This window comes from Morone saxatilis, unplaced genomic scaffold (assembly GCF_004916995.1).
Source record: "Morone saxatilis isolate NCDOM2014 unplaced genomic scaffold, NCSU_SB_2.0 Contig8, whole genome shotgun sequence".
In the NCBI taxonomy this organism is placed as follows: domain Eukaryota; kingdom Metazoa; phylum Chordata; class Actinopteri; family Moronidae; genus Morone; species Morone saxatilis.
Window position 1 is genome coordinate 21,829,740 of NW_023340257.1, and position 19,618 is coordinate 21,849,357.

Below are 19,618 nucleotides of genomic sequence, written 5' to 3' on the forward strand. Positions count from 1 at the left end.
TATATATATATATATATAAGCACAAAACGGTTAACAACTACAAGATTTTTCAGTGATCTAAGTTTGCCTTCAGTGAAATGTAAGCAGAGCAATTACCTGTTTTAAAAACTGTAGTTGTGTGGCACCACTTGTAGTGATGCTATCCCAAATCTAGCTTTTGAGCCTGTCCACCCATATGCGTTCCAGTCATATAATTTGGTTAAATGCATTGCTTCTGTCCCCACGTTGACATCCCACACAAAGCTCCTGACTTCTACCAGAGGTAGGCATCAAGACAAAGACCAAATTCCATAATTTTCAACAATTATCAGAGAGGTATATATTTGCAGAAGCCACAACATTTTGAATAGCATAATCCTACTTTTTAGCTGCCAAAAAATATGTTTTGGCAAACTGTACTTTATTTTGATCTTTTCTTTTTACTTTTTTTTTTTTTAATGTTAATTCACTTTTCCCCTTATTGATCCATCCAGTCATTGTTTTGTCAAAATATATCCCAAAAAACTTCATAGTCACTGTTTGATTCTCAGAAGACACGGTTGTTTTTGAGTGGATTAATGTAATTTGGATTCACTTATGTTTGGTTTGTGATATTGGGAATTAGTTTTTTCAGTGGATGGCCTGAAAGTTATGCAAAGCATGAGTTAACCTGGCAGAGGTAAGGTTCATCCTGTCAAAGGTGTCCTCTGGTTAAAGAACATAGAACCTATGCATGACTCAAACAGCAGCCTGGATACATTGTTTGTGGTGGGGATCCATAGGAAGAAAACAACCATGCTGTGGAGCTAGCATCAAGCAAAATGGCTTCAGTGTTTGGCGATGTGTCCTTTAGGGTAGTAACCTGAGACTACCTATGTGACATGCCTGCACAGAGACCTCTCCCTCTGTCTATCTGTCTGTATGTCTGTCTGTTATGTGGTCAAGTTGTAACTAGTTTTGCTCCCCTCTGGCTTGTGTCCACACTCTAATTCTTCATCTCAGAGATCTCAAATGTTAGACCAACTTGAAGCAGTGTAGCAACTGGTGTAGCCACACATGAAAGAATGTCTACACATTCATATGGTGATTTGTTGGCTTTTTGTACAATCCATGACTTTGTTCTTCATGCGTGTACAGCAGTTGATTTCTTGAAATGCGCATAATTTAACCCTCACAAGTGCTCTTTGTGAATTATTCATTTCCGTCCCACTTGCACATAACTCTTCATTCCTTTAAGAAGTGGTGCAAAGTAAATACTAAAGACAGTCTAGTGTTTTGCTTAGTGTGAAGTGAATAACATACTGAGCCAAGGGTGATAACACCAACACTGACCATTCATTCAAAATACAAACTCACTACTATTTACTGTATTACTTACAGTGGTTTGTGATTTTGGAAAAATCTATTGTTTCTATGGTTGTAACAAATCTAACTATCTGTTAGATTTGTGTTAAATCACTTGCATCCCAGTATTGGCTTAGGGTACTTAGTCAAGTCATTCAAGCAATCAACAAATAGGAAGAGGATGTGTGTTGTGGAAATATTCAGTACAGAAGTTAGACCACAAAGTTGGAAATCTTTCCCACCAGGAAACTTAGGCTGTGTCATTCTGTTAAGTGGCTGATTTACAACAAGACTACTAAGCTGAGCCTCAGTGGCATGCACACATGCCTCCAGATGTGGTAGGAAAATACCATCTTAATAGCCATTATTAAGCCCGTCAGGTTTTAATGCTGAAAAACCACATATATACTTTCTACTGTTCACTTAAGGCAACAATATAAAACTATTTTACCTTTTAAAATAACAGCTTAAAATCATTTTGATGGTAAACTGCCTTGTAATGGGGAGAGCGGTGCCTCTTTCATTCCTACTCACTGGTCAGAACGACGAGTGTGTAATTCTATAAGGCACTACGTCACACATCACAAAGTACATATGACAGCTACATTAGCTTGTAAAATGCTGATATCAAGTACTGAATTTTAATAAAGTAACTGTCAGACCACAAATGAGACAAGAATTAGGTCGGGAAATGGTTGACGCCGGAGTGTTTCTGGGCGCTGGGGCTCATTGATTACTGTACAGAAACACAACTTTATAACTTTATTCACTGATTTTGGTCAAAATGCATCATTTTCAGTGGAGAAAATAACTTAACCTGAAGTGTGCTGGGTGTTCATGCATGCTGTCTGTCACCACTTTGTAGTCTCACTTAAAGTACCAAAAGTGAAAGTGTCTCATTTCATATTATTAATAAATATTATTTTACTGCATTGTAATGATTGATGCATTAATGTACTCATCACTTTAATGTTGTAGCTAATAAAGATGGAATGACTTTGAATTACTTTACACTGCTCTCTTAATCTGTAATAATATATCATAATTTAGTAGTTGATTTATAAGTAACTAAAGTTATTAAACTTAAACTAAAGTTATCAGATAAATGGAGTAATGGAGTAAAAAGTAAAATATTTGCCTACACATTGTAGCGGAATGGAAGTATAAAGCAGCATAAAATGGAAATGCTCAAGTAGCCCTAACATGTTTACAGGCTGTATTTTACAGGACAGATATTTCACTTCCCCTCTGTATTACAGTTGTAAAATGAGAACTTGGATCACCCTTTATTACTTTTAATGTAGAAGTGGACTTCTCCCACACACAACATGCAATGGAGCAGCCACATTGTGTAACAGTGTTGATGTTGCAGCTGTGAGTGGTCTTCTCTGTCCAGACTCTTGTGTAGAATGCAGTCTGCACAGGCCGATTGCCAAATTTGTCTTGTGAGAATTGTCTGCTCTCTTTCTGCACAGAACACGTTCCTTATATTCAAGCAAGGTAGACTTCATGTTGCAGCCACATTCAAGAAGTGATGAGTAATTTTTTCACATCTATATCGGATCATCTCTTTAAGACTTTGTTGGAGAGTTTTTTTTCTAAATCAGTCTCTGTTCCCTTTTCAGCCCAAGTTGATGAATGAAGGACGACCATACTTTCCTCTCCCGCTCTGTTTACATCCATGTTGTATTGAGTTTCAAGAAGAGCTCGGCCTTCCCTTGTTTCTCCTGACAGGACATCTGTCTCCATTAGAGAGTACTATTGATGTGCCGTTGTATCAGTCTGTCTTCCACCATCTTTGGGCTGTTGAAAAGACAAATCCCATTGTACTCCACAGTGTGTAGTATCGTTTTGTTTTGGACCATGGGCTGCTAAGCAGTTGATTCGCTGAATCTTTGACCTCTCTGTCAATATTTCAGATGCATTTTAAAAAAACGTGCATATTTTTCTCATTTATTACCAATTGCAGAAGACTGGAAGCTGCCACATATTACAGCATTTGACAAAGTGAGGTCATATATGATGAATTCATGATGCGCTGACAGTCAGCATAATCCGGAAAAGCACCTAGATGGCTTGCCAAGATTGGATCCCAGATGCTTTCCAGAGGACAACCCCTCGAGCAGTGCTGCGCTTCACTAATAGTGACTATGATGTGCTCCATATAATATGAGGAAAGATTGGGTTGTGTTCAGCTAACCACTGCAGAAGCATTTTGTAGTATGATTATTATGACTTCCAAGCATAATGAAGACGTGGGTTTTTTCTCATGAATTATTACCAATCTAAATGAATATTCTTATCAAAGTAAAAATGAATAGGCCCTATGCTGTGGCTTGCACCTTTTTAGAAACAAGCAAACAAGTACTCCCCACAAATTAAGTCGACTCGCCTGCACCATCGAGTATTGACTCGAGCTTCAAAGCCTCCTTTGAGGTTGTGGTAGCCTCGGAAAAGTAACTTCTAAAAGATTCTGTTTCAGTTACAGTGGGCTACTATTCTGAAGTGAGAGGCCAGTGTGTGTATGCAGACTAGTGGATGGCGTTCAGTAGCACTTTCCTGGTACTCTCCACTGGTACTTACCACAATGGTCATGGGGTTTGGAAAGACGTGACAGATGAGAATTAAAAGGCCTCATCAAAGTTCTGTTTCTCCTCCTATTTCTGAGTTGTGAGCAGGGACGTATGACCAGCTGTCAGAAATGCACATGGTGATGATCATCAGCTTCACGTGGTTGATAGAGCCTTGTGGTTTGGGATGAATAATAGATGCTAAGTGCACTAAACTGCAGAGGCTATGAGTCACTTTGGAAAGGCTGGAGTTGGGTTAACTTTACCGCGCTATCAATTATAAACAAGAACTTTTCAGGGCCCGTCTTGTTTGCTTGTGTTTTGAAGTGGCATAGCACAATAATTAGTTATTTTGGTTGTGCATTTGAACCTCACTCAGTGAGCATTTATTTGGTGATATACTGGTCAAAAGATGTCTAGACTTCAAGATTAAAACAGGGCTTTATTTGGTACAAAAGTGAAAGTATAATCTTTGTTTTACATTTAAATTACTATTTTAGTGTAAGGCAGGTCCTAAATGTGGAATTATATAAGTAATTGTGATATGATATATGATATGATAGTCAACTGCCGGAAATTTACAATTTGATTATTGCATAATCGTTTAAACTGATTTATGCAAGGAAAATGCCAAACAATTGCAGGCAAGGATCTTCTGCTGTTCTCTTACTTTATTTTATATCATAGGTTGAATATCTTTGGGTTTTGGGATGTTTGTCAAACAAAACAAGTCCATTTAAAGATGCTCAGAAATGATGGTACAATCACTTCTTTCTTTTCTCTTCTGTTTTTAAGACCTAACTATTAATTAAGACAAAAAAAGAATCAACTGATTCATTGATAAGAAAATGATTCTTAGTTGTAGCCCTAATTAAAATGCTGTTGAAGAAATGGATATGTGATTATCCTTTTAGCCAAATTGAATCCAATTTTATTCTTGACGTCTGTTGGTCTGTAAATCAGTGCTTACTGACATTTTCATGCAGTTCACAAATTCTTGCAGGCAAAAACATGGCCAGTGTGCTTTGTTTAACTAGCTCAGTATATAGTTGACCCTACCTAGCAGCTTGTTAAGTGCAGACCACTGCACTTCAATATGCTCCAAGCTTTTTTTAATAACTAGTATTGGAGAGCTACCAATGCTGTATAGGTTCAGTCCTGACCAGTCAATTCCAGCTTTTTCTCTGCATTCTGAATCATTTCCCTCTCTACCAGTGTCTTTGATGTCGACTCTTGAGAGGCAACTCACTGCTGGAGACCACTGGATCCTCTGCTAATGATCTCTACCCAGGCTGGGGTTACTGCTTTCATGTCTTGCATAACAGTTGCATTTTTCTGTTTTAGATATCAGTTGAACATGGTGTTCTTTTTCAGTACAATGGATCATCTGTTTCCTCAGAGGGACACCGGGGGGACATGTGTTGTTGTGATTAAGGAGACCTTCAAGAAAATAAACACTTGAACCCCTGTGTAGATGGATGCTCTTTTCACTGTTGTTATACATTAATAAAACAGCCATATGCTATACCAAATGATGCACACAGCCAACCTCTTGTTTCATAGTAAAATCAGCTTCAATGTGATGTATGGACAGTTTATATTTATAGACCAGTAGCGCTGTGTACAGTTCTGAGAATGACGATCGAATCAACAGACAAATGCTGTTGAATCTACATCTTGATGCATGATTGCGGGCAATACTCATCACTTGTATGTTAATTGAGAGTTTAATTGGTGTGAGACCAGGAATCATTTTGGCTTTGTAGCTGTTTATGTTGCCGATAGACATAAGTGGCTTCATTGTACTGCACATAATTCATAGCATTTCCATATTGTGGTGCAATGTATTGAATGAAAGGCATTAGATTTACACACACACATCAAAGTCATACTACTACACTATAATATAATTTTGCTTGAATGTTTGTTTTGATCACTAGTGTTGTTCACTGTATCCCTTAGTATGTCCTTAAAATTAATACATTACACAATGGACAATTTAACATCACAGCTACACCATGTTGAATGATGTGACATCCTGTGGTCTGTTCAGAATTGCTATAATAAACCATTGCATAGTCAATTATTAACTGACCTTTTATTTAAAGCTATTCTGGGGAACCGCACTGTGATTCAGTGTGTTAGGTGGAACACATTAGGCTCTAGTGCCTTGAAAAAGTGTTAAACCCTGTTGACTTTTTCTACATTTCATCATGTTAACAGCCTCACATCAGAGCTAAGTAAGATTTTTTGTGACTGATCTATGCAGTAACCCAAGTGTGGCAAGTTAGAATTTTATTTATAGTTTAATTAATTAGTCCAGTGTCTAACATTTACAAGACTTTATTGACAGAAATTGAATATAATATTGAGGTATGTTTTCATTAATGTATAATCTCCTGAATATAGGAATCCATTTCTCTACAATAGCCCTGAGGGGACAACCCAAACACTGGCTCTGAATAGGGGCGTTTGCATTTTTTGCAGCTACCATAGTTTTTCCTTCATGCTCACAAGGGGTAGAGTGAAGCGAGGAAGATGTGATCTGCAGTTACACCGCTAGATGCCACTAAATCCTACACACAGGTTAAAAAAAACAAACTGAAATGTTTATCACCCCAGCCTCTTAGCAGTGACACTAAAAGCTCAGTTTGGTGTAACCAATCTCCTTTTTAAAGATGAGGCTGTTTCTGTTGAAGATGAGGCACAGCTCATCACCTGTCCAACACCATCCTTACCATGAAGCAGGGTGGCAGCATCAGCTGTTTTACTGGCAGGACACATCCAAAAATAAAGGGGGAATAAGTGAACATAGACTTTCATCTCATTGGAAAAACTGTGGACTTTACTCTTGTGCAAATTTTGACTTAGAAATGTGCTAACTGTATTCAAATGAGAGAATTTTATAAAACTTCTAAAACATTTTAAGATCTCCTTAACAAAAACATTTGAGTCAAACTAGATTGTTGTAGTTTTGTGAAGAGTCACATTTAGTGAACTTATTGCATATCCTGCCAAATGGATCTCTGTCGTTCTTCTGCCTTCAGCAGTTTTTTCCCATTCATTTTGGCTGAAGGTGATTGGCAGTGATTGCAGTTGGTTGTGACACCTGGACAGCATCAGCAGTCTGAAGTGTTTCTGTGGATCTGTAACCGTAGTCTCACCTGCCAAATTGCTCCAGCAGTATTGAATGGCCTGTCAATGTATTGGATGTCCAATTCAATCAGCTCCTAAATTGAGTGCGGATAGGACTGGGTTTAATAGCCCTGTCCCGGTGATGAGAAAGCAGAGTATTTTGTTTAGCTGAGCTCCATGCAAGCAATCTACATTTCTGAAATGCCTGTGGTGAGAGCAGACGTGGATTCAGCATTAGCCCACATTTCACTGATAGACGCATTTGTTGCACTGCTGCCTGTTCCAGTATTTTTTGGCTGGGGAGATGAGCAGATAAGAAGATCTCATTTTATGTAACCAAAAGTTATATTTATTTAACTTTTTTCAAATAAACACCTAATGTGAATGCAACAGAAGTCACTTAAGTTTAATATTTGGCTGCTACTGTAAAAAACAATCATCCAGGAAGTACATAAATACACAAAAACAATTTCTTGACGTAATGTTTTCAGATCGTATTATGTGCTTCCAGGTTTTTTTGTCTTCATTGGATTGTGTCCCAACAAATTGCTTCATTAATTGAAAAGAAGAAATTGGCGCACAGTGTGTTTGTGTGTGTTTGTGTGTGTTTGTGTGTGTGTGTGTGTGTGTAATTTGTATCAATTTGGCACAAAACGTCAAAGAAAAAGCTGTTATTCTGACAGATTACCTGCGTGAGAGCTCAGAGTTGATAAGAACCCAGGTTATTATGTCTGGTTCCCTCTGTAGACCAGACATTCCTATCCTCACTATGAAACCCCAGTGATTTAGTTTAATATCTGGGTCACAACCTTGGCAGGACATGAAGATACATTGAGAGGAAGCCAGTCTGACCACAGTGCTGAGTGCTTTTTATTTTGGTCATAGTCATCGCGAAGTCTAGACATGGCAATTCACCCCTCCAATCTCTGGACTCCTTTCAGACAGACTAAGCTCAGTGCTCCCTCTGTCTCTCCTCTGCAGGGTTGTCAGGGTGTCTACACCCTCGACTAGCTCAGGGCACGTTTTACTTTCAGAGTGCATGCAAAGCTGCTTCTGGAGCACATGATGCAGGCTGCAGCTTAACAGACATTGTTGTACCCTGTCTCCCCTGTTCCCTGTGCCGCTTCCATCATCTCAAAATGAATTCGGCACCACTGTCACTGCTGACGTGATAGCCACATGACATCACTGGTGCTATGACAACAGCAAGTCCAGCCTCTCCCTCATTCACAGGTCCATTTTGGGCTGTCGCTGAATGTTCCAAATTATGCACCACAACACATTAAGACTGCAACCTTTCAGCCCTGTTGCCTTTGAGGCAAGGAGAACATTTGTTTCATTTTACAGAATACAAATCCTGCTTCTGAACCGCAAAGAAAAGAGATGAAAGCATGATTATTTTCTTACTAAGCCAAAAATGAGATGAAGTTTATATTTAAGCTGCTAATGATCAAGATTGAGAAATGCAGGCCTGGATCTGACAGTTGTTGATCTTATTGGTTTTTGTACAATAAAAAGCTACAACATTTAGTGTAAACATAATGCTTCTCATAGGGGAGTGGAGGGGCAATTACAGAGGAGACGAGGGAGGGAACACGCATTCCTGCTGGCAGTAGGTTTGTAGTTTAGGGGGATGGAATTATAGGAGGGAGCAAGAAGGGAGGGAGTGAAGAGTGTGAAAGAGTCAGCAGGAGGGGGGGGGGGGGGTTACAAACAGTCACTCCCCTTCCCTCAGTTCTTCAACTCATCCTTGCATGTAGGAGTCAGTCTGCTGTGGACTTGCAGGAGGAGTATCAATAATCCCCTCATGTAGAGCTTGAAATTTCCCTCTTAGTCATGTGTGGGATTTACCTTGCCTACTGTGGGGACAAAAAGCAGAAGTGACACTTCCTGGTTGTATACAGTAAGGTAAGTCATTGCATTTGCTGTTGTGTGTTTTTGCCTCTTTGCAAATCTGTGTTTGGTTGTTTTAGTAGATAGAAGAGACAAATGGCCTGCCATCCCCAGACCTCCCACTTTCCAGAAGAGGTGTGAAATAACACCACCAATAATGCACTGAGTCAATGTTTGGCCTGTAAGCATAGGTTTCTGTGTATATTTAATGTTTTAGATGGAACCAATGCTCTTTTGAATATATTGGGCCTTGAGGGTTTCCATTTCCAGGATTTATCTTCTCTGGATGCAGGATTTTCATTAGTTTCCATCTGGGTTGGCATTTCCACACTCTAATTCTATAATTTAAAGTTTTTGTGTGTTTTGTAACCATATCCTGGGGTCTTCACAGCCTGTGTTTAGGGTGGGGTTTCCACCTCATGTTTGTACCTGTAGCACTCCTGTGTAGGGCACAACTTTACCTACAACTGCAGGCAACGAGCCATTGTATTGCTCTCCATTCACTGCCAGACGCAAACAATGCAGCTTGTGTCTGTGTCGTTGTAATGACAAAGCAGTGGTGGTGGTGTCAGTTTTGTGATGCTAAGAAAGAGAGATGATGAATTGCAAATGTGAGAGATGGTCAAAGTCAAGGAGAATTCCCAGAGCGCATCCTGGAGGGGGGCTGGAGGACTATATGATGTGTGAGTTCATTTAAAATCACGGCTTTGTGTTTGAAAGCTGTGTGACTCCTGCGGTGGGGAGAGGGGCGAGAAATGGTCATCTGGTGTCATAGTTATGGAAATGTATTGACCGTTCAAGGCTTAGCAGGACAGGAGGTCAGGCTCTGGCTTTCAGTCTTGTAAATCTTGACAATGCTCCCGTTGTGACTGGAGGAAAGCAAACTTAACATAAACTCTGAGTTCTTTTTTTAAAAGCTTTATATGAAGATCACATGCAATGGGAGACATGTCCTCATTCTCCCGAACCTCAACCTAACAAAATTATTCCCTCTTCCTAAAAGGAAAATAATTGTATCCACAGATTGGTTTACACGGTCTTGTGTCATAAGCTTTACTTAATTGAAAGGCAGTGTGCAGTAGAACAAAGCTTATATTGTAGATTTACAAGCCAGCAGAGTTCATCTGGGATCAGGTGGTCTTTAAAATACTTAGCTTATTATAAAAGTTAGACTATATATGGAGCAGAATTCAGCGTGATGGCACATGCAATTCCACAATGAGGTTTTTCTAGTCACTCTGTTTCATACCACACAACTCAAATCACCATACTTTACTGCATTTCTTCTGGCTTTAACTTGAATACATTTTCACCTGTAGCATATGATGTGTAGCCTACTGCTGTGGTTACATTAACATAGCAAAGAGCTAAATAAACACTCTGGACAAGACTGTGATAAATGAAAGGAAGTGCTATCTCCATTACCCAGGATATTGGAGCTTTAAAACAGGATTATTTGTCTTTGCTCAGTGTAAATGCCAGAAGTACCATATACAAGTAATGTTCTTTATATGGTTAACAAAAAAGCCATGTGTTATGTTGGACATCAATGTTAAAGTTTAGGCACATGCACCCTTGTTTCCTCTCAAATGCACATCCCCCAGTCAAATGTGAGTGGGGAGCTGCATGAGCCTAAGCTGCCAGTTGTTTTTTATCATATCAGAACTGAATGTGTTAGGTCTGCCATTTGAGATACTGCCATAGGATGTGCTGAATGTCAGAATAAGTCATTTATAATGTATAGATATCAAAATTGGAAAGAAATTTAGCATGAACAGCTTGTGCTCTTAATTTCATATTTGAGGTATTTCAAACTTTAAAAGGAGAGTGCCAGGTAATATGGAGAAATGGGGGGGAAATACTATCATATAATAAATGTATATAAATATGTGATGGTTTGGGCATGTAGACTGCTGGGCTACCAGGGTGCCCCTTTGACTTTGCATGCCACTGAGCTTTGTGGAAGTACAATATTTAACTGCAGTAAAATATAATTTTTGCCACAGTTGTGTGTCTGTGGCAGCAACCTGTACATAGTTATTTTGATATAAAATGGTTATTATCTTACGTTTTGCAGCTGAAATTAACAGTGTGCTTACATTTAACTTAAATGGTCCTTAATAGTATTGGGAGTGCCTCTCCTACATGCAAGTAGCCTCCTGCTTAGATACACAAAACAGAATGTTTACTACCAATCTGGTATGTACTGGACTCCAGCTGTAATGTGACTTTCTAAATGACATTTTACCACAGGGCAATAAAAAAGGACTGGAAACTGTGATCAGGACCGCTTGGAGGAAGTGGACACTTTTTCTACCCAGCTTTGTGTAGTCATGTGTATCAGGATCTACCTCGACTCTGCTTCAGTGCACAATGCAACACTCTAGGGAGTAGGGAGCTACAGGGGTGTTATGGTTGAGGTGGTGCTCAGGGGTGACTTCTCCACAGGATCTGTCTACAGATGTGATTTAGATTAAAATCTCCTCGGTGCATGTAAACGCTGGACATGCAATTGATGAAAGATCAAAACAGTCCAAGAGGGTGCACTAGTGTTACTTGGAAACTTGGATGAGTTCAGGAACACACAGATGCCCTCTCATCTCATCATCTGGTCTACCAGGATTATGCATACTCTCTCTTGAGTATCTATTTGCAACATAACCTAAAATGTTTCCCGCTCATTAATATTGGAATCAAAAGGACGTTGTGCCTATTTAAATCAATCCAGATTTGATTTTTGAGTTAAGATTAGTGTGCCTGCACTTGTGATGCCACACAAAAGGAACTGACTCAAACTGTCTTCCCACTCACTGACCTGAAAGCAAATGATTGCCTCTGTGGAGGAAGATCCTGAGTGAACCAGATTTAGAAAACACATTTCCAATGCAGGATTGTCGCTCCTCTATGTCCTTGGCATTGTGTTTATTCTGCTGCCAGCAAAGGGACATTCAGGCAAAGACAAGTCAGCTGCCATTCTGAGATTGGTAAATGAATGGCTTACCCAGCAGTGGACTGGCTTCTGGTCTGAGGACATCAACATCCATTCAGTGTTTTTTTTTTTTTTTGTGGTATTGCTGGCTTACTGAAAATGAGCAGGCCAATAGAATGGATTTTAATTTTATGTAATGCAAAGATTACAAGGCCAGCTGGTCTCAACGGAAGCATGCTGACCAAGGCTGAATGGTTCACTCCCTCAGATTTAGAAAATATACTTGAGCATCTCCTACTGACATTAAATCTCTCTATTGCAAAATATTGTCCCATAAGTTTTCATTACCCCTATTTTTTCTTTTTTACAAGGTCCACATTTTTCCAGTGATGTGCCATTATAGTTGTATATAGTTTATTTACTTAAGTTTTTCTGTACATCTACACCCACAAGCTGATTATTAATCCTACCTTACTATTGAGCTGAAAACAGAATGAGAAAACCAGTAAAGACAGGGCAGTTGTAAGAGAGGATATATCACACGGTTTATATTGTATATCACTGTAGTTTTCACCAATATCTTATTTCAGCTCACAGCTGTTTCTCATATACATCATCCTGTGCCAGTGCTCAGTAGATTATATTCTCTGCATCAATTTGCCATTGCATCAGTTTTGGTAACTAGTGTGTCCCGGCAATGATACCGTTGATCACAAATCTATAATCATAAAACTGTCAAGCACATTTGCTCTTCGTGTGAGGGGGAAATTGTTGGGTGTGTTTTGGAGTCAGACTGTGGAGGAGCGAATTGTAAAAGTCTGGAATGTGAAGCATGTAAAGGCAGACCAGTGTTGATGCTCTGTGTAGCCAGGGGAGACCTTTTCACTGACAGTGACAGTAACAGGCTATGAGAAGGTCAACTCATGAAAGTCTCTGGTGATTGTGGTTGTGATATTTTGTCACAGAGCCTTTTTCATTACATGAAGCATTTTCTATGCACTTCCCAGATGAAGGCTTCAAGTATTAATCTTGAATTCTTGCAATTCTGTCACTACCTGATAAACTTAATCATAGGTTAAAGGAATTAACGTAATTGGGAATTACATTTGATTTAGGGATTTATTTATTTTTTTTAATTATTGATGCATCCAAATATAAAAGCTGTGAAAAGGAACTGCTACCAGAAAAATGGGTGAAAGGATCATTGATGCTCTCATAGTATGATTTAGGAAAGGGGAATTAAAGGAAGAAGACAGAAGACATGTGAGGTTCACTTACTGAAAACGTTTGTTTAAATTCAGCTATTCAACTGAATTACTTTGTTCTGGAAAATCCAAATCATCAAAGGCGGTAAGGAGGCCTTACATTTATCTATCTGACACAGTAATGGGGATGGATTTGTGTGTAAACCTACAAGTTTCAAAAAGTATTGTCAGTTGCCCTTTAATCTGAGCAAGTAATACTTGGTAGAGCATGCTCCTCTGAAGTAGTCTGATAAAACATGTACAGACTTCTTTTTATTTAATTAAGTGGCTTATAGTAGATTGTAGTTTTAACAGAAACCCCCTTGTTCCCTTTACCAGATTAAAAACCACAGATCTCTTCCTCCATAGAACTGTAGTCAGAGGAATTACTATAACCACAACCTGTATCCACCCCCCCTTTTGTTTTAACAGTGGTCTGTGGCTCACGAATACCTCCAATTAACAGCTGTTTAAGAACTTCAAAGGTTGTCAATGAAGGGCTAAAGAGCTGTAGGCAGGATGTGGTCTGATAGCACCTCTGTTGTGACCCTCTGGACTCTGGCAAATTGCTGGCATTGATGATAGAGATGAAAGTACTCTGGCACTAAATGACATCACAAAATCTTGTATCTTGAGCCAGTGTGGAAAGCATATCAGTATTGCATCCTACTGCATCAATTTATAGGTGAGATGTATATCGCCTGGTTCTCTTTAAATGTATATCTTATCTTAGTGCTAATTTCACACATCTGCTGGTAAAGCCAGTGCATAATAACTAGGATCCACAGTTAAAATGAAAAAAGACTGATTTACTCTTGGTTACTGCTTATGGCAAATAATGTGGCCAATAATGTAACAATAATAATGTGCTAAAAATATAAGGACATATCTGTACTTTTAAATTAAATCTTCATAGATACATTTTTACCAGTGGCCATAGAAGCTTTCTAAAACATTCTTGAACCTATAGAGTGGACACAAGATTTGTTGACCCAACAAAACCTGCAGCATCTGCTGTATACAAACCTCATACAGCTTAAACGCCAGCAGACGCAATGACCTCTGCACACAGTGGAGCCCTAGAGAAAACACTGGCAGGGACAAAGGTGCCACCAGGCTAAACACCAGCTGCTGCTCACCAAAAGGGCTCCAAAATCAGCACCTGCGTATTTATTGCAAATAGTATAGCTCACTTTTAAAGTTGCACATCTAAGGCATTGATATGCATATTTTGCACAATTAGGGCTTATTTGTTGCAATCCTCAAGATGGTCAAACAATGCAGTCTATATGTCACCTCTATGTGAACTGGTCCTTATATTGACCCATGTTTAGATTCAAAGATGTGTCTTGACTAATATCATTGTAGCCACAATGTAGTAACAGCAAGTGCCAATGTAAAAAAAAAACTGAACAATATATTAAATTAACAATATATGCTTTAGCTTGTACATTATGCAGCTTTTACCAGTGGTTGCAGTTGTCTTGCCAGGTCTCAAACAAACTGTACGGACAGCCATTATTCTGCATGCCGGCATCCTTCTAAAGGCAATGGAGGTAGTAAGCAAGGCAGTATAAATCTTTGCTGGATAAGACACATGCTGGCTAGCCCATTGCTTCATGGTATTTTCTTGGCACAAAGCTATTCCAAGACAAGTTTGAGGCTTTCATTATCATTGAAAGACCCCTTTCCATCTGTCTGCTATTCAGGGTTTCTAGGGCTACAGATCCAAGTTACAAAAATACTCTTTGGCTACATGATGGTGATATATAGTTTTCAGTTGAGCTATTAAATAAAGACCGGAGGAAGTGCTTGTTTTGTTCAGCATCCCAAATAAATGCTACTCTGGTATGGATGTTTTTTTTTTTTTTTTACAGACGTGAACATTTGAAAGAGGATGCAAGCTTTTGTTGATGCTAAATTTCCCTCTGGCCTAATATAATCTGAAATACAGTTGAGCACACTCGGGAGCAGAAAATGAGTCATGAGAACAAGAGATTTCTGTTTGCTGTTTGGTACTTCCATTCCCACAGAAGCATATGACTATATCATCGGGGATATGTGAGCTGTCTTTCAGTGGTAACCCCCCTCCTCCATACAACTACCTGTGTTATTATCTCTAGAGACTGGAGCGTTCAGATTACAGGGTTTTGTGTTGGAGCTTGTAACTAGTCAGCTCAGTACATTCTTGCCTTTCACCAGTGTAGTTGGGTTAAATGACAGGAATGTGTTTGCAAGAGTCAGAGCAACATATAGAGTCAAAATCAGATTGTCCACATTTATGGTTGTATCTTCTGTCACATTATGTGTCTGGTTTCAGTGGGTTATGCAGCTAAGTCATTTGTTATCTTAAGATTTGTCTGCAGTATTGCAGTATTACAGTATTGTATTTTTTTCTAGATGAAGTTCAAAATACTAGGAATGTGTGACCAGGTTTTTCACACTGTCATTAGGTTTTACCTGGTTTTGAAAGCCCATAAGTCATATTTTGGCTGTAGGGCAAGATTTTTCATCGTTTCCTTAAATGATACAAGCAACTTGACTTTTTTTTTGTCCATGGGGATATAAAGGAGAAGAAGAGCAGGTGGGGGGGATAGTTTTCCCATGTTCCTGTTCAAACAGGCCCAAGTATTTGTATAAGCTGGGCTTTTAAGTGGTCTTTAATAACAAAAGGACCTTAAATCTGCTTGTCACATATTTCAGGGGTGACAAAATCCCACGACGCATGGAATGGAATTATGAACATGACTCTCCCAAAACAGTTTCAGATATCATCAACATTGTTGTGAAATGAAGTGGTTGGCTTAAATCAGAATGTGTGACATTTATGTTCCAATACTGTCATGCATTTTTGAAGCCTTTCTTACCATGAATCCAAATTTTTGCCACCGGGGACAAGGAAAAGACCAAACCTAAAACCTCTATGTTTAGATAACATTTTCCTTCTCCAATTTGTAACATTGTGAAAATAGAGGAAATATTGGCTTGGCCCCAACAGTTACTAATACTTTTATAAGCTGATGGGTTGGATAACGAGTTTGGAAGAAAAAGAAAATTGGCATTTCACTTCAAAGAATAAAGTAGATGCTGGTTAAAAAAAAGAAAAAGAACAGTTTGACATACACAGTATTAAGTATAGTGTGAACTAATGTAGCATTTACTGTGTAACACATGCAGGACAGTGACAACATGTGAACTGGGTTTTATGAATTGGATGTTTGCACATAAGCTGCACAGTTTAATGCTTTTTGTGTATTGACTTCCCAAAGTGGTGTTAGTTGTGGTGAGTTTTTGTGCTTTTCCCTGAAGCTGTTGTGTTGCTAATCTTGAGACACAATAAAACTATTCTTCTTTGTGATCTGTGGGTGGCTGGAATCTCCTGTGGTTATGTATTTCATTAAGGGCTTGTAACGAATGAATCCTCAGACTTCTGCTGCCCTGTGCTCTTATGTAGCTTGCTGAAAATGACCCACTTACTCGAGTCCTCACTCTGTCACACTGCCAAATTACTGATAACATTTTCCAATCTAATTGTTGATTTGCATTTATTTTTTTAGCTGTGTTTAAAAGACAGTTGTTAAGATACAAGACAGAGACAGGGGCACTAACTTACTAATGTGTGTTAGCAGGTATTTCTAGAAGAACCCACTGGCTGTTTCTGGGGATTTGGTGCTCTAGAACATATTTTCCAACACTGGCATTTCTTCCTCATGTATTAATAAAGAGCTGATGATGGATTCTGTGCACCAGCAGCATTGCAGCTTTAGAGAATATAGTGTTAGGGAATTGAGGCCATTTTAGCCTTGTATTCAGATATTCTGGTAACTGCTGCAGTTAAATATCCTTGTATTTCAAGCATGCATGCCTATTCATTTATACATTTTCATTTTCAAGAGTTCATCTAGGCCAGCCTCTTATCTATGTTCTTAAATCTTAAAACCTTTGGTATATTCAGAGGGAATCAGTGTTCCATTAACTTTTCACAAAAGTTGCCTGCTGATTTATCAGGATCCTACTGCAAGAAATATTTTAATGTAAAGAGAGCTGTTCTCTCTTTTAGAAAGCTCAAATTAATATTGATTTTGTGGATTAAAGAAGGAGTTGTTTGTACTGTGTGAAAGATTGAAAATATTCTCTTATTAATGTGCTGATTTGATAGTGGATGAGTGGACTTGAATTGGACCACTAATTTGACTTCTTTCCCTCATGAGTTTGAGCAAATTTTTACACAGTTTTACCTTTCTCAGACTTTCCTGCTGCCTTTTTTTAAATCCAGATGGGAATGTCCATGTAAGAGAAAGGACATACAATGTACAGTCTCAGAAATGGGAGGTTCTGTATCAATACAAACAGTGTTGCGTAAATAATCAGCTATTTTCGTGTACTTAATATTTTGATCATTCCGGCATATTTGTTCACATATTTCAGGCCTGAATAGGTGAGGTTATGCTGTAAAATCCAAGGTCACTGCTCAGTGGGTTGCCTTAACTGTACCAACTGCGGATACCATATCTTCTGCTATTTAAGCCCCTCATCTCAGCTTGAAACAGTCTAATTAATTTCTGGCCAATTTCCCATCATATTAACATTGAAAAACCACTGAGAACATTAGCAAATCCAGCACGGCAACATATTTAAGTTCCCCTATAAATAGCAGAAACTTCAACGATAAACACTGACTATTAGACCTGTCAAAAAGATTCTTGTGCTTTATTTTATTGTATTTACAATTTTACGAAGCCCTGTAGGCCTCATAGTGGCAATCAGGGCTAAAACACACTGGACATTTTGTTTCCCTCCAGAGATGACATCTGCTGAGCCATTAAACTTTCACCTTACACATGAAAAAATAAAAGGGTACTGTCCAGGGAAGGGAACAAACAAGCCTAGAAGTAGCCCTTGGTGTAATGTTTATGCTAGCAGGTTTGTGTCCCTCGGTGAATCTCATTTCCTGTAATGAGTGCAATGGCATTTCATAGTTCTGTTCCCCTTCCTTCTCTTTTCTGTTCTTTTTCTCTAACAAATATAATTGAATGAAATGGGTAATAAACTTCAGGGATAGAGGGAAAACAAAGGGACCTCCATCAACATCAAACATTGTGCACTGCAGTACCAGTGATGGCTGATGAGTGAGCAGAATGAAGTGGGAAAAGGGGGAAACATAAGGTAGAAAATGGGGTCAGCTCTAGTTTACGTAACGCCCCTCTTCACAGTAAGCCTGAGTGCATGCAGCAGCAGAGGGTTGGGCTCCCACTCATCTGCGTCGACTATACACGGAAAACACTGCACACCCCCAAATGGTCTGTCCTAAAAGGGGGGGAACGCACATCAGGAGGAACAACAGCCGCAATGTGGTTAGTTAATCTCCTGTCCCATCTGCTCATGGTCCCAGGCATGGAAAAGGACCTTTTTTTTTTGGAGCAGGCTGTTCAGCCTGAAGGCAGGTAGATGGAGTCCAAATGTGCATTATGGTCATAACTTATGTGACACCTCCCCCTTGCTCCCAAAGCTATCTAATGCAGGAGTTAGTGCTTGAGAACAGACAACAACACTACATGGATGGTTCACTTCAGCTCTGAATAACTCATGTTCACTCAGGCTGTCACAATGCTCATATCGTCATTACATCCCCTCCACTTCACACAACCCCTGTGCATGTTGAAAGGGGCTGAGTGGATCACTTCCTCTGTCAAACTGAGGGTGGTGTTTATCTAGTTGGCTTGACCAAAACTGGCTCCTTTTTCAGTAAAGTAAATAACGAAGAAACAACATAATAAGGCAGGGTCGAGTTACATTTGCTCCACTATTCTGTTTTTCTTATGCCAGAGTCAGAAATACTTTAATAATCCCAGGGGGAAATTACTTTTGTTACAACTCCAGATATACATACAACATATAATATATTAAGAACATATATATGTGCAAAAAGTGCAGAAATGGTTGTCCGTGTTTTGAGGTCAGATTACAAAGAGGGGTACCTGACTCCTCAGAAGGGAGGCTTTGCCCACAGGTCAAGGATTGATTTCCTGTGCAACTGCGTGGTGCAATCTGGGTGAGAAGGTGCTCCTCTGCTGGGCCAGTGTGTCGTAGAGAGGGTGTAAAACATTGTCCAAGATAGACCTGGACAGCATCCTCCTCCCTGTCAACTCATTGACTTATTTTTTTTGACCAGCACCAGTGTTTTACGGGCCGCATCCATGTCACTATGCACGCTTCCTACAGGGACTTTGCTTAATGAGTTGATATACAAGTTGTAATGGGCTACAAAAGTACAAAAAACACTAAACTACTTTCCACATTTGATATGATTTCTCATCTGGATGTCTGTTTTCAGAGCTTTGTGGATCGTACTAACAGCTGAGGACCAAATTGTCTGAAGAGTCAGTGACAAACAAAATGCCAGAAAAATCATTACGGTCCTGCAGGTAGGATAACATTCACACACAATTTCTGTTAGAAATTAAACTTTATTTTTCTATATTGGCTTCATGTTGTTTTGAAGTTTATTTAAAATGTTTTGTCTT

At 39.1% G+C, this 19,618-nt stretch overlaps 1 protein-coding gene across 2 annotated transcripts in view; it reads left to right on the top strand.

The window, feature by feature from the left end:
• tiam1b (TIAM Rac1 associated GEF 1b) overlaps positions 1–19,618 on the top strand; it is a 42,677-nt gene that overhangs the window by 1,742 nt on the left and 21,317 nt on the right. Inside the window, exons 1-2 of one of the 2 annotated variants that reach the window (XM_035679959.1) lie at positions 8,794–8,936; positions 19,429–19,519. The gene's annotated coding sequence lies outside the window, so the exon portion shown is untranslated. Of the gene's footprint in view, positions 1–8,793; positions 8,937–19,428; positions 19,520–19,618 lie in introns of those variants that run through there. The other variant, XM_035679960.1, reaches the window with a different exon arrangement.